The sequence below is a fragment of the Epinephelus fuscoguttatus genome, linkage group LG11 (assembly GCF_011397635.1).
Source record: "Epinephelus fuscoguttatus linkage group LG11, E.fuscoguttatus.final_Chr_v1".
Taxonomy (NCBI): domain Eukaryota; kingdom Metazoa; phylum Chordata; class Actinopteri; order Perciformes; family Serranidae; genus Epinephelus; species Epinephelus fuscoguttatus.
This window is the reverse complement of record NC_064762.1, coordinates 39,273,250-39,300,760: the sequence shown is the minus strand read 5'-3', so window position 1 is coordinate 39,300,760 and position 27,511 is coordinate 39,273,250. Positions and strand designations below refer to the sequence as shown.

The 27,511-nt window shown below is 41.6% G+C and overlaps 1 long non-coding RNA gene and 1 pseudogene across 1 annotated transcript; both read left to right on the top strand.

The window, feature by feature from the left end:
- The first annotated feature begins 962 nt into the window (after positions 1-962).
- Positions 963-26,658, top strand: LOC125897611 (uncharacterized; annotated as a pseudogene).
- On the top strand, positions 8,788-9,913 carry LOC125897437 (uncharacterized). Its single transcript, XR_007450428.1, has 3 exons — positions 8,788-8,889; positions 9,221-9,514; positions 9,796-9,913. It is a non-coding gene; the product is annotated as an uncharacterized LOC125897437 (long non-coding RNA).
- Positions 26,659-27,511: the final 853 nt, after the last annotated feature.

The window sequence follows — 27,511 nt, the reverse complement described above, 5'->3', positions numbered from 1 at the left end:
GAAGGGAAGCAGGGAAACTTTGCTGATATTGAACCAGCTGTGTGTCAACACATTGTGCGCAGATGAACGTTGTTTGACTTCTTCCGCAGCCCCCCGACAGTCCAGCTGCCAGTCTGGGTGCTGGAAGCAGCACGGGGGTGAAGCTAAACACTGTTCATCTGCACACACTGTGATGCCACACAACTGGTTCAATATCAGCAAAGTTTCCCTTTATATTCATTGTCTTCTGTGGTGATCAGCAGTGATGTGGTGGTTCACTTTTACTCTGTGATCTGTAGGCTTTAGCTTCTTTCTTTCCTTTCTTTTTATTAGGATCCCCATTAGCACCAGCAACAGCATTGGCTATTCTTCCTGGGGTCCAACATACATACAACATACACATAAACATTCTCACTTACGCATAACAAACACATATCAAACATACATTTACACATAACAAAACAAAACAAAGCAATGACAGCTCCCTTAGTAATAAACAAACCACATAGGAAAATATAATGGTCATCATTTAACGGACATCACAGATTTACAAAATCCCTTAACTCATTTTCCACATTCAGATTTCATTTTGTACTTCAGTACTATCTTAAATAATGTAATATTAATAGATTAGATTGGAGACTACTGGAGAGACAGTTGACAGCCCGGAAAGACCGCAGCCGGGGCAGGAAGGGGTAGCATCCCAACTTGCATCTTCCTTGAGGAAGAACCCAAAAGAAGCTACAGATCAACCTACTGAGACATACCCCCAGGGGAACCCGGGAGGGGGGGAGGATGAGTTCCTCAACAGGACGGATCCAACGGTGATGACTTCAGCAAACGGCTTAACAACGACGATAACCATAAGATGCAGTTGCAGGAAGGTCCGCAAAAACGAGCGCCGCCTTAAAATCCATCAGGGCCGAATGAAATGCTTGGTGCAGGGGAGTGCATCACAGCACACAGGACCCAGTCCTGGTGAGACGACGGAGGAGCCCGGCCAGGAGACACCCCACAGAGCCCAGAACCTCCAAGTGCTAAGCTCCCCAGCTCCCAGCAAAGTAGCTCAGCCGCAGCGTATCAAGTGGCCTCCCACAAGCCAGCACAGAATGTGGCATCAATTCGATGAGGATGCAGCCAGAATCATCGAATCAACAGCAAAAGGGGATGTCGACAGACGGCTCCAGACCATGACCACCATTATTGTCACTTTCGGGGCACAGAGGTTCGGTGTGGAAGAGGGAAAGACCATCAGACCCAACTTCACTATGAACCGAAGGGCAGAGAAAATCCACCAACTGCGCAAAGAGCTTCGATCTCTCGCAAGACAGTTCAAGGCAGCAGCTGAGGAGGAGAAACCACCACTGGCTGAGCTCTGAAATATCATCAGGAAGAAACTGATGTCCCTGCGCAGAGCTGAATGGCATAGGAGGCGGAGGACAGAGAGAGCCAGGAAGCGAACTGCATTCATAGCTGATCCTTTCAGATTCACCAAACAGCTACTGGGGCAGAAGCGCAGCGGCCATCTAGACTGCTCTAAGGAAGAAGTAAACCACTTCCTGCACAACAGCCTGAGCGACCCTGATAGAGAGCAGGAACTGGGACCCCTCAGAGCCCTATTGGACATACCATCTCCCACTGCTGGCTTCAACACCCGTGAGCCCACCTGGAGCCCACCTGGAAGGAAGTCCAGGAGGTAGTTGCTGCTGCCAGAGCCAAATCAGCCCCAGGACCAAGCGGAGTACTCTACAAGGTGTACAAACGCTGCCCAGAGCTCCTAAGAACCCTTTGGAAGATCCTGCGTGTGATTTGGCACAGAGGAGCTGTAGCAGACCAGTGGAGGCAGGCGGAGGGAGTCTGGATACCCAAGGAAGAGAATTCCACCAAGCTGGAGCAGTTCAGAACCATCTCGCTTCTCAGCGTCGAGGGGAAGCTCTTCTTCAGCATCCTATCCAGAAGGTTAACAGACTTCCTCCTCAAGAACAACTATATTGACACATCTGTCCAGAAAGGAGGTATCCCGGGTGTACCAGGATGTCTAGAACACACCGGAGTAGTGACCCAGCTGATCAGGGAGGCACAGGAGGGGAAAGGAGACCTTGTTGTGCTTTGGCTTGACCTCGCCAATGCATACGGCTCCATACCCCACAAGCTGGTTGAGACTACCCTGGACCGACACCATGTACCCAGGAAGATCAAGGACCTAATCCTGAATTACTACGGGAACTTCAGGCTCAGGGTCACATCTGGGAGTGTAACATCAGATTGGCATCAGCTCGAAAAGGGGATAATAACTGGGTGTACCATCTCAGTCAGCCTCTTCGCCCTTGCCATGAACATGGTAGTCAAGGCAGCAGAAACAGATTGCAGAGGCCCTCTGTCCAAGTCTGGCATTCAGCAGCCATCAGAGCCTTCATGGATGACCTCACTGTCACCACAATATAGATACTCAAGGGCCTGGAAAAGCTTATTTCTTGGGCAAGAATGAGCTTCAAACCAGCTAAATCCAGGGCCATGGTGCTGAAGAAGGGAAAGGTGAAAGACAAGTTTCGCTTTCTGTTGGATGGCACGGCAATCCCATCTATCATCGAGAAACTGGTCAAGAGCCTGGGAAAGGTCTTTGACTGTAGTCTCAGGGATACAGCAGCAATACAAATTACCATCAAGGAGCTTGAAACGTGGCTGTCGGCGGTAGACAAGTCTGGCTTACCCGGGAGATTTAAGATGTGGATTTACCAGCATGGCGTCATACCCCGGGTACTCTGGCCTTTGTTGGTGTACGAGGTGGCCCTGTCAACAGTAGAAACCCTGGAGAAGAAGATCAGTAGCTACCTCCACAGGTGGCTGGGCTTGCCTCGCAGCCTCTGCAGCGCAGCACTGAATGGAGGCTACCCAGACAGCAAAAAGGTCCGGGAAGGATACGGCCACTTCCGCCCCACCTCCGTTTACCAGTCAGACCCGTAGCATGTACGCGCAACGTATCTGGCAGATGATTGGTCTGCAGCAGATTCGGGGTCTGTCTGTGAGACGGAAGCGCTCTTCAGCTGCGGCGCCGCGCCACTGTGGCAGGATCGAGCTAGGTAAGTGCATATTCAAACGTTATAATTAATTAGGATTCTGTTAAACGTGAGGTGAGTGTGTTTGAGCTAAGTTATCTTTTGTGTGTGAAGCAACTGTGGCATCGCTAAACAGTACTGTTGGCGATAGAGTTTATTTGATAAAGAGTGCAAACACGTAGGCCTACGGCTAGCATATTTGCATGCCTCGCTAACATGGTAGCATCTCCACTCCGCATTAATTAGGATTCTGTTAAACGTGAGGCGAGTGTGTTTGAGCTAAGTTATCTTTTGTGTGTGAAGCAACTGTGGCATCGCTAAACAGTACTGTTGGCGATAGAGTTTATTTGATAAAGAGTGCAAACACACAGCTATTAGCATATTAGCATGCCTCGCTAACATGGTAGCATCTCCACTCCGCAGAAACTATCCATTAGCGGTTGTAGCACAGCATAAACTACATTTCATCGCCGCCGACATCCAGATTTATTGTATTAGAACTATAACGCTATTGTCCAATGTAACGTTAACATTCCCTTCTCATTAGCATAGCGTTAGCTTCTCGTTAGCATAGCGGCAGCATAACGTTAGCATCAGAGCTGGCTGCCCCTGAAAACCCTCTGTACATGGAAATAAATGAGTGTGGAATTACTCTGTGTCTCAGTCCATGTTCAACATTAAACGACATGATCTCTCCATCTTGTTTGTTTTTTAAAATATGAATTATAGAGTCTGCCAGTAAACCGGAAGTCCGTTAGCATTTAACGTTAGCAATCTCGGTTCCCTCCTAAAAGTCAATGCGTTTTTTGAATGGGAGAGTTTGCTAAAATACCTCATCGGGTCTGTGGTTAACAAAAGCTTATGTGATTATGTGTTTCACGTTTTGTTCTATGGCATAAAACACGTCGGTAAAAACCTGTTTGTGAATTATGAAGCTCCTACCTGTGTTTTTATTTAAAAAAAAAAAAAGGCGGCTGCTAACTAGTTGCTCAATAGGATTGCAAACCCTTTCGGGGACGTTAAACACCTCCAAACAGGCCAGAGTGTTGTGATGGATTTTATTTATGGCTCTTCAACAAGTAAAAACAGTTTGATTTCACTATTAGACAATATTTTTAAAATAAAACGGCCGAACTCATTTCGTTCTTCTGGCTTCAAACACGGCCTAAAATTAATAGTAATGTTTCTTCAATCATTTCAAATTTGTCTAACTGGTGAAAGGGCGTAAAAAAAAAAAAAAAAAAAAAAAATATATATATATATATATATATATATATATATATATATAGCTGAACTCTTGTTCATTACTACTGTTCTCATTCAAATCACTTGCTGGTTTTCTACCCGGAAGTAGTTGTACAACAAGGCGATTTGTTCTGTAAAAGGTGTTCATATGTGAAGTTAACTTTTACTGGGAAAATGCCACATGCATGAAACCTATTATGGTTACACATACTAGTTGTATCTCTATACAGTAAGAAGCATTTGTTGCTGGGATCAACAAAAAGAAAATTACATAGACCCTTTTGCACTAATTTAGTGGAAGAGAAAAATGAACTATGATTTGCATCCTCTTGATGGGTGCCGAGATGCACGCACAATGTGGAATCGGAAAACTTCACTTGTGATGCTTAGAAAAATGTCTGTTTATTAATAGTATCAGAGCATGCAGACAACTAGGCATTTGTGATGAACAGTTTACTTTAAATCGCAAAATATAGAAACAACTATTTTAATCACAACTGATGGTTATTTGCCTGTAATCTGCATGATCGTCAGGAGGGGTTATGATTGTCGGTCACATGATTATGATTACAATGACAGCCCTAGCAGAGGGTGCATGACTTTAAGTTACTGGTACCTCTTTGAGTTAAATTGACTGAAAACATTGCCATGTATTGTAGAAAACACTGTATAATCTAAGAAAGTGAACCATGGAGACGAGGGTGGTCTCCAGGTCTACACTGAGAAGGCGTGCACGCAGAGACCTTGACAGGACGCTACGACAAATGACCAATGACTACAACACTGTGCTGGGGGACACTGCATCTGATATAGACATGGACATACCTGTCAATCAAGGCAGGGATGAACAAATGGACTTTCCTAGTAGACCAGACCCAGACCCAGACTCAAACCCAGACCCAGACCCAGACCCAGACTCAAACCCAGACTCAGACCCAGACCCAGACTCAAACCCAGACTCAGACTCAGACCCAGACTCAGACTTGTCAGATGATGTTTTCGAGCCAAGAAGTAGCCTCAGGGAAAGTATCTCTAAGTGGGCCCTGACCTTTGGTGTTTCACTTGTTGCGCTCTCAGCGCTTCTAAGTATATTGCGATTTTACCACCCTGAGCTGCCAAAAGATGCTAGAACTATCCTTAAGACTGACACTCGCTACGCTATTCAGAAGAAGGTTGGGGGGCAGTATTATTATTTTGGTATATTTTCTTCCATCAAGAGGACACTGTCACAGATCATTGACTCTGTTACTGATTGTTTTACATTGAAGTTACAGATAAATATCGATGGGTTACCCTTGTTCATGAGCTCATGCGTTCAAATTTGGCCTATATTGGGACTGTTGGTCAGTGTTCCAGTGAAAGAGCCTGTTGTGATCGCTTTATTTTGTGGGATGAACAAGCCAAGTTCAGCGAATGAATTCCTGAAAGATTTTGTTATTGAACTTCAAGAACTCGAGAAAGGCTTTGATTTTAACGGGAAAAGGCTTTTTCTAAAGATTGACTCTGTAATATGTGACACGCCTGCCAGAGCATTTGTGAAGTGCACAAAGCTACACAACGGATATTATGGCTGTGATAAATGTGTCCAGCGAGGACTGTATGTGAACAGACGCATGACATTTCCATCTACTGATAGCATGCTTAGAACTGATGAGTCTTTTGCACATCAAGCTTATGAACACCATCAAAATGGGCCAAGTCCTTTTCTTGGTTCAAATGTTGGCATGGTGACACAATTTCCCCTTGATTACATGCACTTGGTTTGTTTGGGTGTTGTCCGGAAGTTGTTGCTTATGTGGCTCAGAGGTCCTCTTACTGTTCGTTTATCTGCTAATGTTGTTGATCAAATGTCTGAACATATGAAAGAACTGCGGCCTGACATTCCCATGGAATTTGCTCGAAAACCAAGATCACTTAGAGAAATAGACAGGTGGAAGCCCACTGAATTTCGGCAATTTCTATTGTATACTGGCCCTGTCATATTGTCTTTGTATTTGGAGACTACAATGTATAACAACTTTATGTTGCTTTTTTCTGCCATTTCAATTTTGATCAATCCAGACCTTGCATTGTCCTACTGTCAGTATGCGCAGACATTACTTGAAACATTTGTGAAACATTTTGGTGAGATATATGGCAAAGATGCTATTGTTTATAATGTGCATGGTTTAATTCAACTACCCCTGGATGTACAGCAGTTTGGTAGTCTAGATCACATTTCAGCGTTTCCTTTTGAAAACCACCTCCGGAAGATGAAGAAGCTTGTTCGCAAACCAGACCGTCCTATCGCTCAGATCATACGTAGACTGTCGGAACAAAGTTTTGCTGGGACCTGCATGACGCCTGGTCAAGGCTCTGGTTTGACGGGTCCTTTAAAAAAACAACACTTTGATGGACCAGTTCCTGATGGGCTTCATGTTAAAGGACAGTACGGTCAGTTAGACTCTGATCAGTGGACAATGAAAGTCTCAAGAGGAAACAACATCTTTTTGATTGGAGAGGACATTTGTGTGATAGACAACATTGTCGAGTGCATCAGTGGAATATATGTTGTGTACAGAGTCTTCTCTGAGAAAAAGGACTTCTTTACATACCCATTCAGCTCTGACCTGCTAAATATATACTCTGTGAGTCAAGCAACGGGTCCAATCAAATATGCAGAACTGTCAGCTGTTACAAGAAAATGCATTGCTCTTCCACATAGGAGAGATTTTGTGGTCATGCCTTTACTTCATTCATCCAAATAGAGCTGCAACAATTAACCGATCGACAGAAAATTGATTGCCAACTATTTTGATTCTTTTTTTTTTTTTTTTTTTTCATTTTGACCATTCTTGGATTTGAAATTGATATTGATGATGCACAATGTACTGACTTAAAATGATCTGAATATGTGCCAACGGAATGCACTCTTCTGTCCACGCCCCCTTTTTTTTTAATCTTTTCTGTCAAAGGATGTTTCTTGTAGTGGAATTTCTTGGTGAGAAAAAGTCTGTGGCTGTGCTGCCACAGTCATGGTACAAGGATGGAACAGTTTACTGGCCAGACTACAAGAATGATGACAAAATCAACAAAGCTGCAAGATCAGCAGAAAAGCCAGGCGAACACTGGACCAGACATGATGCCAGGGTGTTGACCAGATGTGGTGAGTGATTTCATTAAGCCCACAGCACATGGTGTTAGTCCTTAAGTTAAAACTGACAGTTTGACATTTTTTTAGGTGATTATTTGACAGCCAGGCAGGCAATGAAAAGGTCTTTGAGATGTCAAACATCAGAACTGGATTCTGATCCTGAAGAAGACTTGACGCATGTCAAGAGGAAACGTAAGCCACCGTAAGTCTGAACAACAATCAGATACATTGTTAAAATTAATTAGAATTAAATAATGTACTTAAAATTACATTCAGCACTTTACAATAAAGAGGATTAAAAATTTCTCTAAGGGATTGTCATTAAGATATTGCCCTGAACATGCACTAAAAGAATGGAAGTTTCACAACTGTGTGGGTTTTATCATTTTATTGTATTTAGGAATTAATTCAGATTTTTCTTTTACAAACAGCAAGCACTTTGAGTCAGACAGTGAGGAGGAAGAGGCTCAGCCACCTTTAAAATCTAAGCCACACCAATCATCACCACAGACTGCACCACCAGTTCCACCTCCTTACCGGTCATCATCACCAGCAGTTCCTCCTCACCGGTCATCATCACCAGCAGTTCCTCCTCCTCACCGGTCATCACCACCAACAGTTCCTCCTCCTCACCGGTCATCACCACCAGCAGTTCCTCCTCCTTATCGGTCGTTGTCATCATCACCTCCACCAGTGGCATCTTCAGTGTCAACCCATCAGCCTTTATCACCAAGGCAAATGAAAATACACTTCAATTCCTACATAAATTCCTTTGCAATTTTTTGAAAGAGGCGTACAACTGTGCTGCATTTTCTTTCTTCTAGTTTTTGTGTTAATATTTTTTGGGTCAAATGCTCTTCTAACCCCCTCTTTCTTCATATCTCTTTGCTTGAACCCCATATAGAGGCCGGAGCCCAGTGACACCTCATCGGTCTGCATCAAGCTCAGCATCTCGCGATTCAATGCCACACCAAAAGCTGCCCCTACATCGGTCATCACCAAGCCCACAGCCATCTCTCAGTGGGTCTCCATCGCACACAGCTCAACGTCGGCCATCTCTCCGTGGGTCTCCATCGCACACAGCTCAACGTCGGCCATCCCTCCGTGGGTCTCCATCGCACACAGCTCAACGTCGGCCATCTCTCAGTGGGTCTCCATCGCACACAGCTCAACGTCGGCCATCCCTCCGTGGGTCTCCATCGCACGCAGCTCAACGTCGGCCATCTCCTCGTGAGTCTTCATCTTACACAGCTCAACATTGGCCATCTCCCCGTGAGTCATCATCGCACGCAGCTCGTCGGCCATCCCTCCGTGGGTCTCCATCGCACGCAGCTCAACGTCGGCCATCTCCTCGTGAGTCTTCATCTTACACAGCTCAACATTGGCCATCTCCCCGTGAGTCATCATCGCACGCAGCTCGTCGGCCATCTCCTCATGGGTCTCCATTGCACGCAGCTCAACGTCGGCCATCTACTCGTGGGTCTTATGAATTGCAATTCTTTTATATGAGAGTGTGTGTGTGTGTATATATATATGTGTCCATATATATAGGTCATAGTTTGTATATATATATATATATATATATATATATATATATATATATATATATATATATATATATATATATATATATATATATATATACATATATATAGGTATATTTTATACTTTACTTTACTCTTTTATATTATTGCTACATCTGTCTGCATTCACTAAGTACTTTCTTTCAGAATGTTTGGAGCAGCTGACAGATGAATTTCCTTCGGGATTAATAAAGTATCTATCTATCTATCTCTATTGCACGCAGGTCAACGTCAGCCATCTTCATGCCCACAGCTATCTCCAAGTGGGTCTTCATCACACGCAGCTCATTATTGTTCATCTCCGAGCCCCCAGTCATCTCCCCGCCTTTCTTCGTCGCACGCAATGGAATCTCAGTGGTTATCGTCACGCTTATCTCAGTCATCGTCCTGCCCAGTGCCATCTAATCAGTCCTCATTCTCTGCACAAAGGTCACACCTAAGCTCCAAAAATGCTACAGAACTATTCAAGCCATCTTTCAGAGTGGGGCAATCTGAGATGGAGCACATACCTTGCTCTGGTGAGTTCTTATGTACTTATTAGTTGCACATTAACACAACACATCTTTTTTTATTTATTTTTCTTCCCTCAGTGTTTCTATAGTGTGTGATAATGTACAAGTGGCCAGCTTTTACAAAGTTTGAATGTAAAACCTAAATGTAAATCAGATTTATCTACTAAACTAAAGAGATTTTCATTTCATTGTGATGGAGGACTGATTACTATGGAAACACTCCTGACTAGGTACACGGTGCATGCATAACCATGTGTAGGTGTGTTTTCTGTTCTTGTTCTTCTCAGTTGCAGAACGGTACATGCTACATCTGCTTGAATATCAGAAACAGCAGCTAAACCAACTGATGGCTATGGTCAACTCAATGCCTGGGAGAACAAACAATGAATGTCCATCTGAACTGCCCGAAGATATTCAGTTTCCCTTTGCCTCGATTGATGAGGTGCGAAACTTTGAAGATTGGCTGAAGGATCCTCACAATTACTCACAGAGGAAGAACCTGGTATGAATTCGTATGAACTTGTATTTTGTGTATAGGCAGGGATAGCATGAGGGGTCAGACATCAGACACAGCCTTCCTACTACTCTATTATCTGTACATTTGCTTTCAGTTTTTTTTTCCAAATCAGTTTTAAAATTGTAGGGTTGGGCAATATGAGTAAAATCTTATATCACAGTATGAGTAATTTCATATCACGGTAACGGTATATATCACAGAAAGGTTTTTTCCACGTAAATTCAATTAATGGCTTACTGGGTAAAACATTATTTCACCTCTTCTAAAGCACTTTGTGTTAAAGTAGTTTTTATAATTATGTCTTGTCTATTTTTTCAGATTGCTTCTTTGGCCTGCATTGGGGGAAAGGACACAAAGTGGCTTACCTGGAACATTCTTTCACACATCTATTCTAAACATTTGACCCTCCAAATTTGTTGGAAGGGAACAACAGGCAAGCTTTCATTTAAGCAGATGGAAGCAACAACAACAGTGATCCGCCGTAAGTATGACAGTCACCTAAATTACCTCAATTCATAATAGAATCATTTAAAGGTACAGTGTCTGTGTTTTTCTCAGATGTTCATTATCAAAAATCAATATTTTCATAAATGTGTCCTCAATCATGTATAGTGACCTCCACTAATGAACCGACAAGTAGGGATGCAAATTATCGATAAATTCATTAACTGTTAGTTGATAGACCTTAACAACAGACACAAGCAGTAACTTGTTCTTGACCAACACAATATTTAATACATACAGATTAAAGCAAATCTTACCTTTCTGGAACTTTTGCACATTTCTTTGACTAAGTTAAAATGCTATTAATAATCTGATGATACATTAAAATGTAAGAAAAACCCAACAGGGTTAAAACCTAATCATTTTTCCATTCTCATATAATTTTTTGAGAAAAGTCTGACCAATAATATTATTCGGTCCGATTAATATGATTTGACGAGCGACCGAACATACTTGATATGTAATGACTTTGTGGGGGACGTGGAGCTGTTGATTTTCAAATGTTTGTCCTCTGCTGTGTGAAATGCCAGATCGGTAAGAACTGCTTTAAATGGTCTTTCCTGCCACTACACTACGATGATTACTGTATTTAACTACTTAAATCACAGTAGCATAAACTGATTGGATGAACTCAGCCGGATGTAAACATCTAGGCTTATAGTCCAGAATTTACGGTACATTGCAAGAAGCAGTATCAGTAAGTACTGTTGCTTTGTATGTTTGTATACAGGTGCTGTACGCAAAAACCATGTGGCAAAGCAAGCAACAGACATCGACATTGACAAACATATCATGAAGTGGTTCCATTTGGGCTCAGACAGCACCCGCAGGGGAAGTCGCCTGAGTCGCACACAGGTAATACACTGGAAGCAGCGACTATTCGCTTTGACTCTTTTTTTTTTTTTTTTTTTTTTGAAGAATAAAAAGTCCTAATTCTCTGGTTATTTCAGAATCAGAATCAGCTTTAATGGCCAAGTATGTGCACACATACAAGGAATTTGACTCCGGGTTTTTTTGTTACTCTCAGTGTCTACATACATAAAGAGAGAAAGACATACAGAACAGGACAAAGACAAATGAACAATAAATTAAAGAATATACATGAATAGTGGTCAAATGTCAGGTGTCGGGAGTCGGGACAGTCAACAGGTTCTGTACATTGTAGTGCAAATAAACAATGAGGTAGTGCAATGGCATAAATAATAAATACTGGATAAATATGTTTGTGTATTATGGGTGATATGTACATTGTATGCTTGTATACAGTATATACACATATATATATAAATATTATAAATATTATTTACAGCGGGATTGTGATTGGCAATATGTACAGCAGAAATATATATTGAAACAATCAAGTTTAGAAAAGTGACAAGATTTTTCTTTTCCAGGTCCAAGGCTCTGAACGAGAGGCTGAGGATGACTGATGGCGACGACGGCGACGACAGCGACGATGACGACGACAGCAACGACGACGACGACAGCGACGACAACGATGACGACGGCGACGATGACGACGGCGACGATGATGTTTTTTGGTTTTTTTACTTTAAATGTGCATACTGTTGAAAATGTTGAACCATCCCGCATAAAACAATAACGTTCAAAAGAGAAATATTTTCTTGAAAACATTTTTTGTATCTTTGTAACTTTGTCTTATTGACTTTAAATGGTTCTGTTATTGCCACAACATTATTAAAGGGATAGTTCAACATTTTGGCAAATTGACCCATTGCCATAATCCCTAAAGTCATAGCAGTAGATTAGTTACCTTTAATTGTCGGTGCAAGCTGAATGTGCAGGTCACAACTTGTCCACCAGAAGTTGTGGAGTTGTTGGATTGTGTATTTGATGAGTTTGATGAGGAAAAACAAGAAATCCCATGAGCCTCCGTGGTGTAGCTCTGAGCAGCTCACGGCTCTGCTCCGCCGTTCAGCTTGCACCGACAATTAAACCTATAGCGATTATGGCAGTGGGCCAATTTGCCAAAATGTTGAACTATCCCTTTAAGTACTGTGGCTTTAATCCTGTAAAGAATACAGTTTGTAAGTTTGACTTTAAATGTTATAGAAATGCATAAATGAAGGTTCATTAAGGTTCAAAAGAGAAATTCTTGTCCTTCAAATATATTGTTAATAAAGCCTGCTTGTTGAAAGCAAAACATTGTGATTGTTTTATCACTCATAGACAAAATTTGATTAGCCATTAAAACACATAAGTGTGATAATACTTCATGCTTAAATGTGTTTTATTTGCAATTTTTTTTAATCTTACAAGAGCTTACAAGAGCTTTTGTTCAAATATAGACCACATCCGCCCTGGATCCGGGCCACATCTGTCCCAGATCCGTGCCAGATATGGGCTGTAAACGGTTGTTTTTTTTCGGATCTGTTCCAGATCTGTAAAGAGGATCCGTGCCGGATCTGGGCCAGGGTGCAAATATTGTCTGGAACGGATCCGATTTCAGGATTAGTACCAGATTTTGGACTACATCCGGCGCGGATCCAGCCCAGATAAATTTGCTGTCTGGGTATGCTCTATCGGGATTCTAAGGACTCAAGAGTTGCATCAGCGGGCATCATGGTGCGTACAGGCAGGAAGTGGAAAGCCCAGGAAGGCCTGGAGGTAGCCGAGTCCTGGCTGAGACACAGAGCTTTGGTGGGCACAGTGGCAACGGTGCATGCAGGGTTCGGTGCTTTTCCTCAGCCCCACTATGAGAAGGCACACGGGCAGGGCAAACACCAGCTAGTCCTGAAAGAGGTGCGGGCAGGAGTCGAGGAGGAGCGGACCAGCAGGATGGTGGGCATGCAGAAGCAGGGAGCATGGATGAGGTGGGAGGGGGCACTGGACAGGAAGGTGACCTGGGCCGAGCTCTGGCAAGCAGACCCAAAAAGGGTATACACTGACTACAATTCCATTCAAACTAAAATTATTCCAATTTAACAATATGAAATATGTTAAATCATAATTCATTAAATACTAAGAGATAATGTTTTAACTGCATTTTGAACTGATCTTTATTACTTTCATGAGCAATATGAACTGGCAGAGAATTCCAGCCAACCATAGCGCTATACAGAACTGTTCTCTGTATTATACCTTGACTCACTTTCAGTATGAACCTCCTTTCTGATGCACTTCTTGTTAGATAACTATGTTGAGCAAAATGGGAGAGTAATCTTTCATACAATAATTTCAGTGCTCTTGTCACATGTATATTTCTTAGAAAATTTAATAAAGCATAGGTAGACCTTTGTCTTATAGATAACCAGCCCAGACGATCATGCATGCTGGTCACATTGGTTCTGTAAGAACACAACAGAGCACAATGTGCAGCTTTATTTTGAGCTACTTGTAATTTTTTCAAGTTCTTAACTAAAATACTTGACCAAACTACAAAACAGTAATCGAGTTGCAATGTCAATTCTGGTTTGAACTGATACTTTGAGCAAAATAATATAGACTTTGTTTTTTCCACATTAAGAATTAATTTATTGCTTATTATCCACTCAGCCACTAACTTTAATTCCTCTTGTAAAATGTTGTTCAGTTCACCTATTAAAGGAGAAGTAGCATAAATTGTTGTTGCGTTGTCTGCATAAATAGCAATATTGGACAAAAGGGAGATCATTAATAAATACAGAGAATAATAATGGTCCACAACTACCTTGAGGAACTCCACAGGTCTCATCTTTGATGCACTGCCATTAAAGTAAACAGTTTGTTTCCTATTCGTTAAGTAACTATCCATCCATTTTAACAGTAGTAACTGTAAATCCATAATGTTTCAACTTATCTAATAACAAAGAATGATCAATAACATCAAAAGCTGAACTTAAATCAAGTAACACTGCACCCACTAAATGTCTATTATCTAGCTCCCTCTGCCAATCATTAACCATTTGTGTCAGAACTGTACATGTAGAATGACCAGATATATAGGCATGCTGATTGTATGTGTTTAAGTTATTGACTTCAAAATAAGTTTGAATTTGTTCAAAAATTATTCTCTCCATAATCTTTCCTAATGCTGGTAACAAACTTATTGGACGGCTGTTAGAACCACAGAATGGTGCAGCTGAATTCTTTGACAAAGGAACAACTTTTGCTATTTCCCATGCCTGTGGACAGACACATTTGTCAATACTTAAATTAATACAGTTTTCCTCAATTGCTAAAACACATTTCACAAAACTTTCCTCCATTTTCCCAAAACTCTAAACACAACACACTTTTCTAAAGCTACATAAACAAAACCACACCTTCTCTCTTCAAAACTCAAACTTTCACACCAAAACAGCTGCTTAAAGCCTGCAAAAATTATACACTATACGCATCATTACAGACTACAACAAAACAACTGAAAACACAATGTTCAGTGTGTGAGAATGTTCTTTTTTTCACAACTGCCAAAGCACATTTTTAGAAACCTTACAGTATCTGTTCTCAGCATGGCTATTGGGCATTCATAGATTTGTGTGTTTCATATGAACAGTATGTAAATTACAGAAAATACAATATGTACACTACTGTACTGCATCACAACTCAATGCAAACACTACAGAGGACCCATTATACACAACAATACTCATTGAAAACAATGTTCAGGGTGTGATGTTTTTTATTTATTTATGGAACTATACAACACACACACACTCCACAATCATTGTGCGGCATCATGTCGTCGAGCTGGGTCGGGCCACAGGACCTCATCTACATCGCAGGCAATATTGTCCCTTGCCAGGCAAACTGTGCACTCTGAACTGGCTTTTATAGGTGTGGTCACATAATTTGCAACAAGTGTCTTCAATTTTGAGTCGTTATGTTTAATGAATGAAGCCAGGTGTGTTCATTGTGTTCAAATTTTGCTGACTGTGGCAAGCATTTTGCATCACATGAGCTTTAATTTGATAATTTGAGCAAACTTTTTTGCAACTTGTGTTTTAGCAAGACAAAATGTGTTTAGATTTATGAGAAAAGGAGGACTGTGGAGTTTTTTTTTTAAAAATGTGTTTAGAGAACTGGTCATTTGGTTTAGAGGATTGGCTTTTGTGTTTTAGCAATTGGGAAAAACTGTAATATGGCAGACAGGGAGCACAATAACATTAGATACCAATTTTAGAAACTTAACATCTAAATGATCTATACCGGAAGGTCTATCCTTAAATTTATTTATTAGATGTTCAACTTCTGATACAGTTACACTTTCAATGTTAAATTTACACATTTTATTCTTTGTAGCCAAATTAATTCCCTCATTATTTCTATAGAAGCATCATAATTTGTTGATTGCATTTTACTTCATAAATTATTTACCTTATCATAAAAATCACTAAAATAATAAAATAATTTGCAATACGTTCTGGTTTAGTTAAGAATTTTCCTTCCACTTCTAGAAATGTAGGACTAGATTTTACTGTCCTTCCTGAGAGATTATTGACTAGTCCCCATTACTTTTTCTTGTCGTACTTTACATCCATAATTTTATTTTCATAATATAGCTGTTTTTTCTTTCTGTTTAATATAGTCAGATAATTTCGTATTTTCTTATAAACTTGCCAGTCAGACTCATAACATGATGCTACTGCTACCTTTTTTGCATCCTCTCTCTGTTTGATGAGTTGCCTTAATTCTTCATCTATCCAGGGTGATTTATAATTCCTGACCATATATTTTCGGAGTGGTGCATGTTTCTCTATCACTCTCAAAAATAGTTCCATAAAAATTTGAAGTGCATCATCTGGATTATCATTCTGTAGTACATATTCCCAAGAAATATTTTTAACATCATCTTTAAAAAACTTTTCACAAAATTTTCTCATTGACCTCCTGACTATTACTTTAGGTCCAGCTTTTGGAACCTTAGCCTTCCGGACAAGCACCACCAAATTGTGGTCACTACATCCGACTGGGATCAATAATGAATTGGAACATAAATTTCTACTATTGGTAAATATATGATCAATAAGAGTTAAACTTTTAGTCCCATCTTTCTTCATACATATTCTTGTTGGTTTATCCATCATTTGTACTAAATTGCTTGCATTAGTTATTCAAAAATAGGAGACAATGCGCTCAACTCACAGAAACAAAAACAAAAAACTGGGTGCTGAATTCCAAATAAAGTGTAAAGTTCAAAAAGATGAGAGGAACAGCAGTCCAAGTTTGTCAAATTTTATTTTGCCACACAGACGTTTCAGGTCTGGCCCTTCTTCAGTGTGCTCTGGCAAACAATACAACAGCACGCACAGGTGCGCTTAATTATGAATCAACCTGACTGATGCAGCTTGTAAATCACAGCAGTGGGAGTCAATTGGTGACTGAGTCACGTGACCATGCAAAAGAAAAGGATTATTAACAAAGAAATTAACCACAAAAATAAACCTAATGAGGATTACACATAGTTCATAAAAAACATGCAATGAGGATTGTTTAGCCAGGAAAAGGGAGGGCAGCTCAAAGCAGCAAGGCTGGAGGTTGAAGAATATTTGAGAAATACATATTCAGATTTAGAGAAGAATAGGATAGTAGGATAAGTGTGTCTAAGAAATGGATCCAATATGTCACTCTCTGAAGCAGGATCTTATCCCTGTTACCACCTCTGCATGGCATGTTAACCGTCTCAATGCCCATGTAATGTAGTTCACTTACAGTGTGTTTGTGACTATTTAAGTGTCTCGCAACGGAAGATTTTGTGTTACCTTTGATCATAGAGTAACAGTGTACACAAATATGACATGGAAAATTTCCAGAAGGAATTTTGGACATGAAATGAGTAGGTCTCTTGGTCAAGTCTGAATAAGTCTTGAATAAGTGTTCACTGGACTTGATGTTGTTGGTGATTGAGCATGAAAATGAAAAGCTGGGGAAAATCTGCACTGAGATGACTACTCTACATCAGGAGATGACAGAGAAAATTGCCAGTGACAGGCTCAAGAGCATTGTGGTAGCCTGGTTCCAGACCATAGACCCCGTCCACTGAGTAGGCTTGCATTACTGGTCTGGCATACTGCAATGAATTTGCGATTTATCTTGTCCAAACGATGGACGGACCAATGAACGCCGGGGGTCTAGCGATTAGCCAATCAGTGCCACGCTGATGTCAAGCTGTACGCCGGTGGGTAACTGGTAAGGATAGCAACAATGGCGACTGCTACAGATCCTACAGACCACATTAACAATGCTATCGCCACTACTCGTGTTAATGGAGGACCAAATTAAGGAAGCTGGTAAACTAAATTTAACGGCGATGCAGCTGGGCGTGCACGACGATGGAGACATTTTAAATGGGCAATGCTCGCTTGTTTTAGGCACCCCCGAGGCATGGATACTAATGATGTCAGATTCTGGGTGAGTCGTTGATCTCTACTGATTGGTTAGGGAAAAAATCAAATTCCCTCCCTCTTGTAAATCGCCTTCAATGGAGGCAATGTCAGACTGAAGATTCTGGGAGCTTCAGTCTGACACTCAGGCTAGCATCGTGGAGGACTGTGACGAAAAGATTGATAAATACAAACGTGAACTGGAACAACACAAGATGGCCAAATATCGGCGAGATGCTCTGGATTACAGGGATGACAGAGTTTATCCCTGGCTATCTGGAAGAGCCACAAGGAAACTCAGGCATCCCAGACCTACTTCAAGACATAACTCCACGAGTGCGTCATTGGAGGGTCTCAGTACTGACACGGAGTCTTTCAATCAACGTTTTTTACGCTCAAGAGGAAAGGTAACTCCAATGACGTCACCACCCAGAGAAGGAGGGGGCAGAGGCAGAAAACGAGGCGGGGGAGGAAGAGTAAGCCCCGCCCAAGGGATTCCCCAACAGAGTCCAATGTGATTAATATCTCCAGTCAAAAGTTAAGTACTGATCAATGTACATTGTTGTCACGAGGTCTCTCCTTTGTTCCTTCTAAACAGGTAGATTCGTTCACCACAAGAGCAGAATTGTTCAAATTTTTTAGAACCACAAGACTGAAAGCTTTCTACTCGAAGGATACTGTTAGGAGTCTTGTGTCTCATCACACTCCCATTCAGTTACAACAAGCTTCCATTGGTAAAAAAAGTTTTCAAACCCAAAAGTACATTTACACCACAAGTGAACAATCTGTCGGTCGAAATTTTTTGTCAGCTTGTTGAAAAAGATGTGTTGGACTTGTGTGCGCAGAGTACAAAAAAACCTTTCCCCTCTAATCTTTTAGAGTCAGAGAGAAAAGCACTAACAGAACTGATGAATAATGAGAACATTGTCATACAGCATTCTGATAAAGGCGTAGTTCAGGACAAAATGTCATATATGAAAGAAACTGAAAGACAATTAAGTGACAGAGATGTATACATTCCTCTGAGTTTCGACCCCACCTTTAAGTTCGCTGATGAAATTAAGTCTGTGCTGAAATGTGCTTTATCTGATGGACAAATCTGTGAGAATGAATACAAATATATGGTCCAGGACAACCCGATTTGACCTGTTCTTTATACTCTTCCCAAGATACACAAAGACTTATTAAATCCTCCAGGCTGGCCAATTGTGTCCAGTATGGGATCTCTCACAGAGCCACTCTCCCAATATGTGGACTTTCATATTAAAGCCTTGGTTTACACACTGCCCTCGCATCTCAAAGACACTACGGATTTTCTGAACAAGCTGAATGACTGCCACTTGGAATGTAATGATTTGTTGTGCACCATGGACATTAATAGTTTGTATCCTAGCATACCTCACAGAGATGGTTTGGATGCTCTGCAACATTTTTTGAATCAAAGAACTGAAATGCACCCCTACTGAATTTTTGTTGTCTTTGTCTAAAGAAGTTTTGACAAAAAAATTTCAAGTTTCAGGATCAATATTATCTCCAACATCGTGGCTCCGCTATGGGTTCACCATATGCTAATTTATTTACGGGGAAATTTGAGTTGGACTTTATTTACAATCATAACCATTATTTTCGATTTATTAAGTACTATTGGAGGTACATTGACGATCTATTTTTTGTTTGGGGAGGCAGTGCAGATGATCTCAAAGCTTTTCATGCTTTCTTGAATTCCAAAAAAAAATCCATTAAATTTACATTGTCATATGATCTGAGTTCTATTCCATTTCTAGATGTTCTGGTGAAAAAAATTGGAACTTCTTTGCATACAGAGGAAAGGAAACGGATAGAAACACCTTTTTGCAATCTAGCAGCTATTATTCGCCAGCATTAAAAAGAAGTTTGCTGTATAGCCAGTTATTGAGGATCAGACGTATTTGTGACTCTGATGATTCATTTGAACAACATGCTAAACATATTTGTGATGGTTTTAAATTGAGGGCATATGAGGAAGATGCGTGAAATGACCATTTGAATAAGGTGCGGCAATTACAACGTTCTGATTTACTAATATCCAGTGGCAGAAACAAATCTTCACAAGATCTGGCTTTGGTGTCGACCTATAGTCCCATATCTAAATCACTCAAACAGGTTGTGAGTAGATATTGGCACATATTGGATAGCAACCCCCAGATTGGTGCTGCAGTCTCTACTCCACCGAGATATTTTTATAAGAGATCGGTAAATCTACGAGATTACCTTGTCAGGTCAAACTTGACCAAGAGACCTACTCATTTCATGTCCAAAATTCCTTCTGGAAATTTTCCATGTCATAATTGTGTACACTGTTACTCTATGATCAAAGGTAACATATTTTCTCATCAAAAGTCCGGAGTTGACATTAAAGTCAGAGGCAGAATCACATGCAATACAAAATATGTGGTTTATCTGTTAAAATGTCCGTGTAATTTATATTATGTTGGTAAAACAAAACGTGAGTTAAAAACCAGAATTTGTGAACACAAGTGTTCCATTCGTAATAATAATGAAAAATCCTCCGGTGCGAGACACTTTAATAGTCACAAACACACTGTAAGTGAACTACATTACATGGGCATTGAGGCGGTTAACATGCCACGCAGAGGTGGTAACAGGGATAAGATCCTGCTTCAGAGAGTGACATATTGGATCCATTTCTTAGACACACTTATCCTACTATCCTATTCTTCTCTAAATCTGAATATGTATTTCTCAAATATTCTTCAACCTCCAGCCTTGCTGCTTTGAGCTGCCCTCCCTTTTCCTGGCTAAACAATCCTTTAACAAACTTTAAAGGGTCCCTGAAAAAAATCTGTCCTTACATATTCCTTCTTCCTCCTCTTTTTCCTGAGATGCTCTGCCCTTGTAAGAGCTGCTAGCCTGCTACTCAACTCCTTTTGCAACACATTAATTCCCTCCCTTTCTTCTTCTGTAGCCTTTTTCCACTGCTTTCTTAACTGTCTCCTGTCCTTAACTAACTTCTCTATTTCTCTTTGCCACCTAGACTTACCTGACTGTAATCTCTCACCCCTCTTTCTCTCATGCACCCCAAACCTCTCTGCACCGTATGAGTAAATTCTATCTCCCATCTTTTCTAACTTTTCTATTGCATTTCCTCTAAGCTCTGTTTAAGATTACTGACCAATCTCTATTAACTATCACCCAGTCTTTACTAACTCTAACCTTTTGCTCCATGGTTCTCTCTCTGACTGGCCTGCTAACCTCAGTGTCACCTGCATCCCCTCTTACAACCTCCTCCTCCTCCTCCTCCTCCTCCTCCTACTCCTCAGTGGCAGTGTTACTAATATCCTGCGAACTGTGGTTTTCTACCTGTTGCTGGACTTCATCCGACTGACTCAACTGACTTCTTAGGAAGTACTGATCAATGCGGTTACTCTGCCCTTTCTTTGCCACACACATCTTCTTTCCCTGATGAGTTCTGAGGCCTTTTATTGATGTTACTTTCTGCCAGCCACAAGGACAAACCTGAAGCATCTTGTTCTCGATTGTGCTATTTTTGTCCTCAGATGTGCTAGCCTTGCCCTGAGTGCTGCTAATTCTAGCCCTGGTGGATAGGTCCATGCCCCCACCCTTCACTGAGTCACAGATCCAATGCATAGTCGTGTCTGTTCCAGTGTCTGTTACCGTGTAATCCACCTGTGAATCATTTTCCACCCCTGCTCTCGCTGACTCTTGGGGTATTTTCTCTATGTCAGCTGTAGCTAATTTTGGTTGTAGCAAGGTTGCTAGGCCTAACCACTGCTGCCATGGGTTGCTAGCCCATGCCAGCACCTTTGGGGTCTTTTCCTTCCTGTCAGCTGTCTTTCCAAGCGGCCACATGGTATTTCCCTTGTTGTCAGCTGCCCTATTCACAGCAGTCACTAGCTGGGCTAGCTCTGAGTTCAAATAAACACAAGAAATGTGTGCTCTAGAGAAAGGATCAGCGCTCAGTGAATAACCTCCTAAGCCCTATGATAAGCTATTATGGCAAGGCTTAACTATACAGACCACTGAGCAGTGATAACTACCACGTCTTTGGGGTTATCAGGTGGGAACCTCCTTTCACCAGTGTTTCATCTAGTTGGTCCCACGACACCTCCAGGAAGCTAGACAGTGATCTCTTGCATGCCAGACACAGTCTCCTAATGCCAGCTCTCACTGCTCCCCGCACTGACCCAGCAACTTCCTTTACCTTACTTACACATGGCTTTCTCAGCCCAAACAGCACTGCCACCTTCAATAAACCCAGGCTCCATTTATGCAAGCTCCAGGTAGTGACCGTGCTGATCCTACCTTTCCGAGCACATTCACCATACTCTATTTCACACATTGCATAGTGTAACTCCAATATAAGCTAAAGTTAAAGGAGATAGAGAAGTTATCACAGGATCAGGATCAGCAAACAAACTCACCTTGCAGCATGGTCTCAAACAAAAGGGATTCAAATAGACCACTCCCACACTTGAATAACCTTCCTCTTCCTGGATTTTCTCCTGAGAGGACTGATTGGTGGATCTCTCCACCTGATCTCAAGGAGTTATGTACCCTGCTTAGTAGGCCCCCCTGCTGCCCCCCAACTGACATTAATCCTCCTCATCCAAATCCACTGACTAGATCTTGCTACTTTAACTGACATTTCCTTCACTGTCTTCCTCAAACTCAGTCCCTGCACTCCGGGTTTCCCTGGGAGCGAGACAGTTGATCTTGCTATGAATCCCCTACACCCCACTTCCACTGGACAAATCCTAGTTTCCCACCCTCGCTGCACAGCTTCTGCTCCTAAGTCTGCATACCTAAGCTTTTGTCTTACATAGACTTCTTCAACTGAGTCTTCCCAAGGAACTGTCAGCTCAATGAAATAAACTATCCATTGACTCACTGACCACAACACTATGTCAGGCCTCTGATTGGTAAACTATTTCCTGGGGAACAACAAGCTTTCCCCCTAAATCTACTTGCATTTCCCAATCACAAGCACCTTTTAGGCAGCCACACCCTTGCCTATTTACTAACTTATCACTTCTGTATTGCTCCCCCTCACAGACAAACTGAATTGCTAAACTCCTGTTCTTAAAACCTTCGGAATTTACCTGTCTTTGTTTCCCTTCGATGCCTGTAGCTAAACTTTTCAGCACCTGGTTATGTCGCCATGTATAACGGCCTCGTGACAAGCTAACTTTACAGCCTGACAAAATATGCCTTAAGGTTGCAGTACCTGAATACAATAGGCATGATGGGTCCCCATTTACCCACAGTTTTAGGTTCTGGGGGGTTGGTAACACATTGTATGTAGCCCCTACCAGGAATCTAATACGATTCTCCTCCATACTCCATAGGTCCCTCCAACTAAGCTTCCTCTTCTCTACACTTTCCCAATTCAGCCACTGTCCCTGCTTAGCCTAGGTCACTGCCTTTGCACCCCTTAATATCTCCTCCTGTCTACGTATCTGTTCCACAACCAGCTTTCTTTTTATCTTTGGGACCTGCTTTATTCCACACCGGTTTGCCTGAGCCAAGCCCCAGGCCTCCCCAGCTGAACATTACCTACAATCTCTGCATGCCTAAGAGCAGCCTCTGCCTCCTGAACTGCCGATCTTGGGTTCCATTTCCTGCTCTTGGTTGGATTTGGAACCACACTCCTAACTACCATGTCCTTACTCCCAGATAACAACAGCTCTGTCCTGACCTTGGCACATTTAAATTCCTCTGTTAAGCTAGATACTGGCAGGTAAAGTATGCCTTTTCCATACAATGCAACACTACTTATTTAATTTAAATAATTTATTTGTTTAAGAAGGGACAGTGTACATCAATGAACATTCCTTTTAAAGAAAGAAAAAGAAAATGTAGAAGCACCCAATTGCAGCCAAGGGCTGATTTACATTGGTAGTCCCCCTGCCAGATGTTTGTCAGCATAGTTCCTAAAAAAGTAATGAAGAATCAATACACTACACATAAAATATGCACTTACAAAATACAAAATACATTAAAACACATAACGATCTTATTGTCACAGTATAAAGTCGCCCAGCGACACAAACAGTAACATTTCACACATCGTGTTGCCTCCAGTGCCTTAAGTATGTGTAAGCTTTAGGCCTTGTTTCTGGATGCAACCAAGTAATAATCAGACGGGGGGGAAGGGGCTGTATGGGGTGTGTGGATAGAGTGCGAGCCTGTAGCAATGCAGAGTCCAGTACATAGTTCTTGTTGTAGTTGTGATCAATTGTGGTGGATAACAGTAATAGATGTAAGGACAGTGGGGGGGTTAAAGTGCTAGAATAATGGAGAACAATAGAAGTTAAAATGCTGTAGAGCTGGTTTCCAAGTGCTGTCAGTTACATTGCAGAGTACATGGTAAAAAAGTAAGCCCAAAACAAAAGAGAGATAAATAATGATAAATAAATAGGAGAGCAAAAAAAAAATAAAAATAATAATAATAATAATAATAATAATAAAATAAAATAAAATAAAATAAAAACAAGTGAATAAATAAATAAAGAAAGAAATCCGTAATAAGCACCCAGGGGAAAAGGGACTGTTTGGGGTGTGTAGGTGGAGTGTGAAACTGCAGCAATGCAAAGTCCAGTTCATAGTTATTGTAGTTGTGAGTAATTGATTGTAGGAGTCAGTTATATTAAGAAGTGCATGGTAACTAAACACAAAAAGAAAGAAAAAGGGAACCATAAATAAAAAACAAAGAGTCACACAAGAAAAACAAACAAACAAACAAACAAACAAACATATAATGTACATTAATTCATTAATTGTGGTTGCAGCTTTGTGTACTTTTTAGCCACTTGATTGAGTACAGCTTTAGTAGTTAATGACCTGGCGCCAGATGCTACCTAGGAAAGTTAGTGAATCCATATTCAATGTGAGAAAAGACAATTGCATGTATAAACACCCTGGCTGCCGCTGTTGTCAAAGATGGCCTAATTAACTTGAAATTGGAAAGATTGAATTTAATTGTTCTCGAGGTCTTTTTAATGTGGCTCTTGAAGGTTAGGGTTGAATAGATGGTGACCCCTAGGTTAGACACCTAGGAGCACCCAACCACTTCCTAATGTAGGAACTGACCAACCTTTCAATTCTCCCCACAACGGATATTGGAATTTCATAAATTGACAGTGACCTTGGATATAGCCCAAACTACAAACACCACAACTTCAACTTTCCTGGAAGTTCTGATTTATCTATTCTATCCAATCCTTCAGCCACATCTTTTCGCAATTTCACCACCTGTTCCTCATCATTCAACTCCACATTGTACCACCTACCTAAGCTCTTTACTGACTTTCCCCTAATTGTTGAGATTTTCTCATCATCTATGACAAACTTCCTATCACTTAACTTCCCTCTACATATTGAGATGCTTCTAGACTTACTAGGCTTGATCTTCATGCTGGCCTACTTGAGGTTCTTACTTACCTTCTCTAGTAGCCTCTTTGTACATGGCATTGTTGTGATCACCAGTGTCATGTCATCCATGTAAGCCCTAACTGGTGGAAGGTGCATATCTTGCATATAACATATTGTTACTTTGTTTTGTTTTGTTGTGTTTTTTGTTGTGTTTTCTTTTCTCTTTTGTTGTTCTGTGTTGTTTTGTTGTGTTTTGTTTATCAGGGGTCCAAGCAGTGACTACTGCTGGAGCCCTAATGATTTTGTTCAGATTCTTCTTATTTTTATTTTCCACTGCCAAAATGTTTGTGCTTCCTGGCCTTGGAGCTGATGGGGTGGGTTGGAGAGGTCATCAGGAAACTACCTGCACCTGGCAAGTTCTCCTGTTTCTGCCTAGCTGCTGTGAATTCTTGTAATTTAAAAGTTGACATGTCATGGTCTGGGTTTGCTAGCAGTGTTTCGGGTTTTTTGGTTTTGTTTTCTGTTGTTCTCCTCCACCTTTCTCCCCTCCCTTACCTTACTCTTTTCAGTGTGTGTGTGGCCGGAGGCGTGGCTGACCCACTTCCCAGCTTCCCGCTCTGCAGCCGAGGCACACCTGAGTCTCAGAGGCCGTTTACACGTGGCCAGCTATTTTCATAAACGGACATTTCATCGTCTCCGTTTTCAAAAAAATCTTCGTTTACACTTACCCGTGTATATATACACAAGAGCACGCCAAACCTGTAGGAGGCAGTGTAACGAGAAGCTCAAGCCTTCCATGTATCCATTGTCACCATAGCAACATAGGTCGCACTTTTGACACAGGCACAAGTTCCGGCGCATACTGTGACGTCGGCTGCCTATAACGCCGTTTATCTCCGTTTATCTCAGTTTACATGCAAATGTGCAACCGGAGTTTTCCAAAATCTCCACTCTGGCCAGAGTTTTTAGAAAGACTCGTTTTCAAAGGAGAAATCTCCGTTTGCGTGTCAAGCGAAGGGCACAAACAAAGGAAGATGTCTCCGTTTATCAAAATCACCATGTACATGTAAACGGCCTCTCATTCATCAGTAATCACCTCTCCATAGAAGACCGGTCCTCACTCCACCACACTGCAAGATAATTCCATCCTGTTCGGTAGTGTGACTTGAGTGATTCCTGTGTACTTTTCTAGTAAGCTCGTTAGATGATCTCCAGTGTGTTTTTTCCTCGTGCCTCAACCTGTTTTTGCTTCTCCGGTTCCCAAGTGTGTGCCTCGCTGCCTCCTCACCTGCCGTGTGTTCATCTCACTACCACAGTGTGAGTTCTGGAGCTTTTCTGCCTGCCACCAGCTCGCTGCAGTCAGCCAGCCTCCGGTCAGCCAGCCTCCGGTCACCATCACTGCTCAGCACTAGCATTTTTCAGTTTGTATCTGCCTGCCTCCGTTTTGTGAACATTAAAAAACAGTACTTTAATTCATCCTTTGTGTCCGACTCCGCTACTGTAGTCCAAGCCGAAACCCAGACCGCGTCAGAATTGTCTGGCCACTATGGACCAGGGGTGGAAGTAACGAATTACAAATATTTACGTTACTGTAATTAAGTAGATTTTTTGGGTACTTGTACTTTTATGAGTATTTTTTTCAAGTGTGTAATTTTACTCATAGTTGAGTACAATTTACACCATGTAATCTATTCACTACTTTTAAAATCATAAGTCGCTACTGAGTACGCCCACAATTTGAATTAATATTCAAACCTTTCATCTGCATCTTTGTAGCCAATAAGGCTGTCCGATTGCGACCGCGCCAATTAATCTATGACGTAAGGAAAGGACAACTCTGCTGCAGCAGGCACAGGTGTCTGGCGGTAACATACCTACACAGCGGAGTAGAGACTAATTTATGGACTGAAGATTTGGAAATAATAAGCCAAGGGTGAGTGTCCATGCTCTCCGCGCAAATCCTGTGACCTCCGTGCCGCAACATAACGGCTTACCGGCGACAGAGAAGTCCGACTCCAGGTCCAGTAATTTCCTCTTTCGTTGGTGTCATGACTGCCCAGTAGTACCTGGACAACCGAGCCATGGCGGCACACTGTATGTGGCATGTCAGAGGAGAAACGAGCTGTTCACATTTCTCTCTCTGTGGCAGGTAATGGCCCACAAACCTCACCGCACTTTAGGGACTGTTCATTATTTATGAAGGGACTGTCCTTAACTTCAGGGGAGGAGGGTGGCTGGTTGATTTTTATTTTATTTATTTATTTT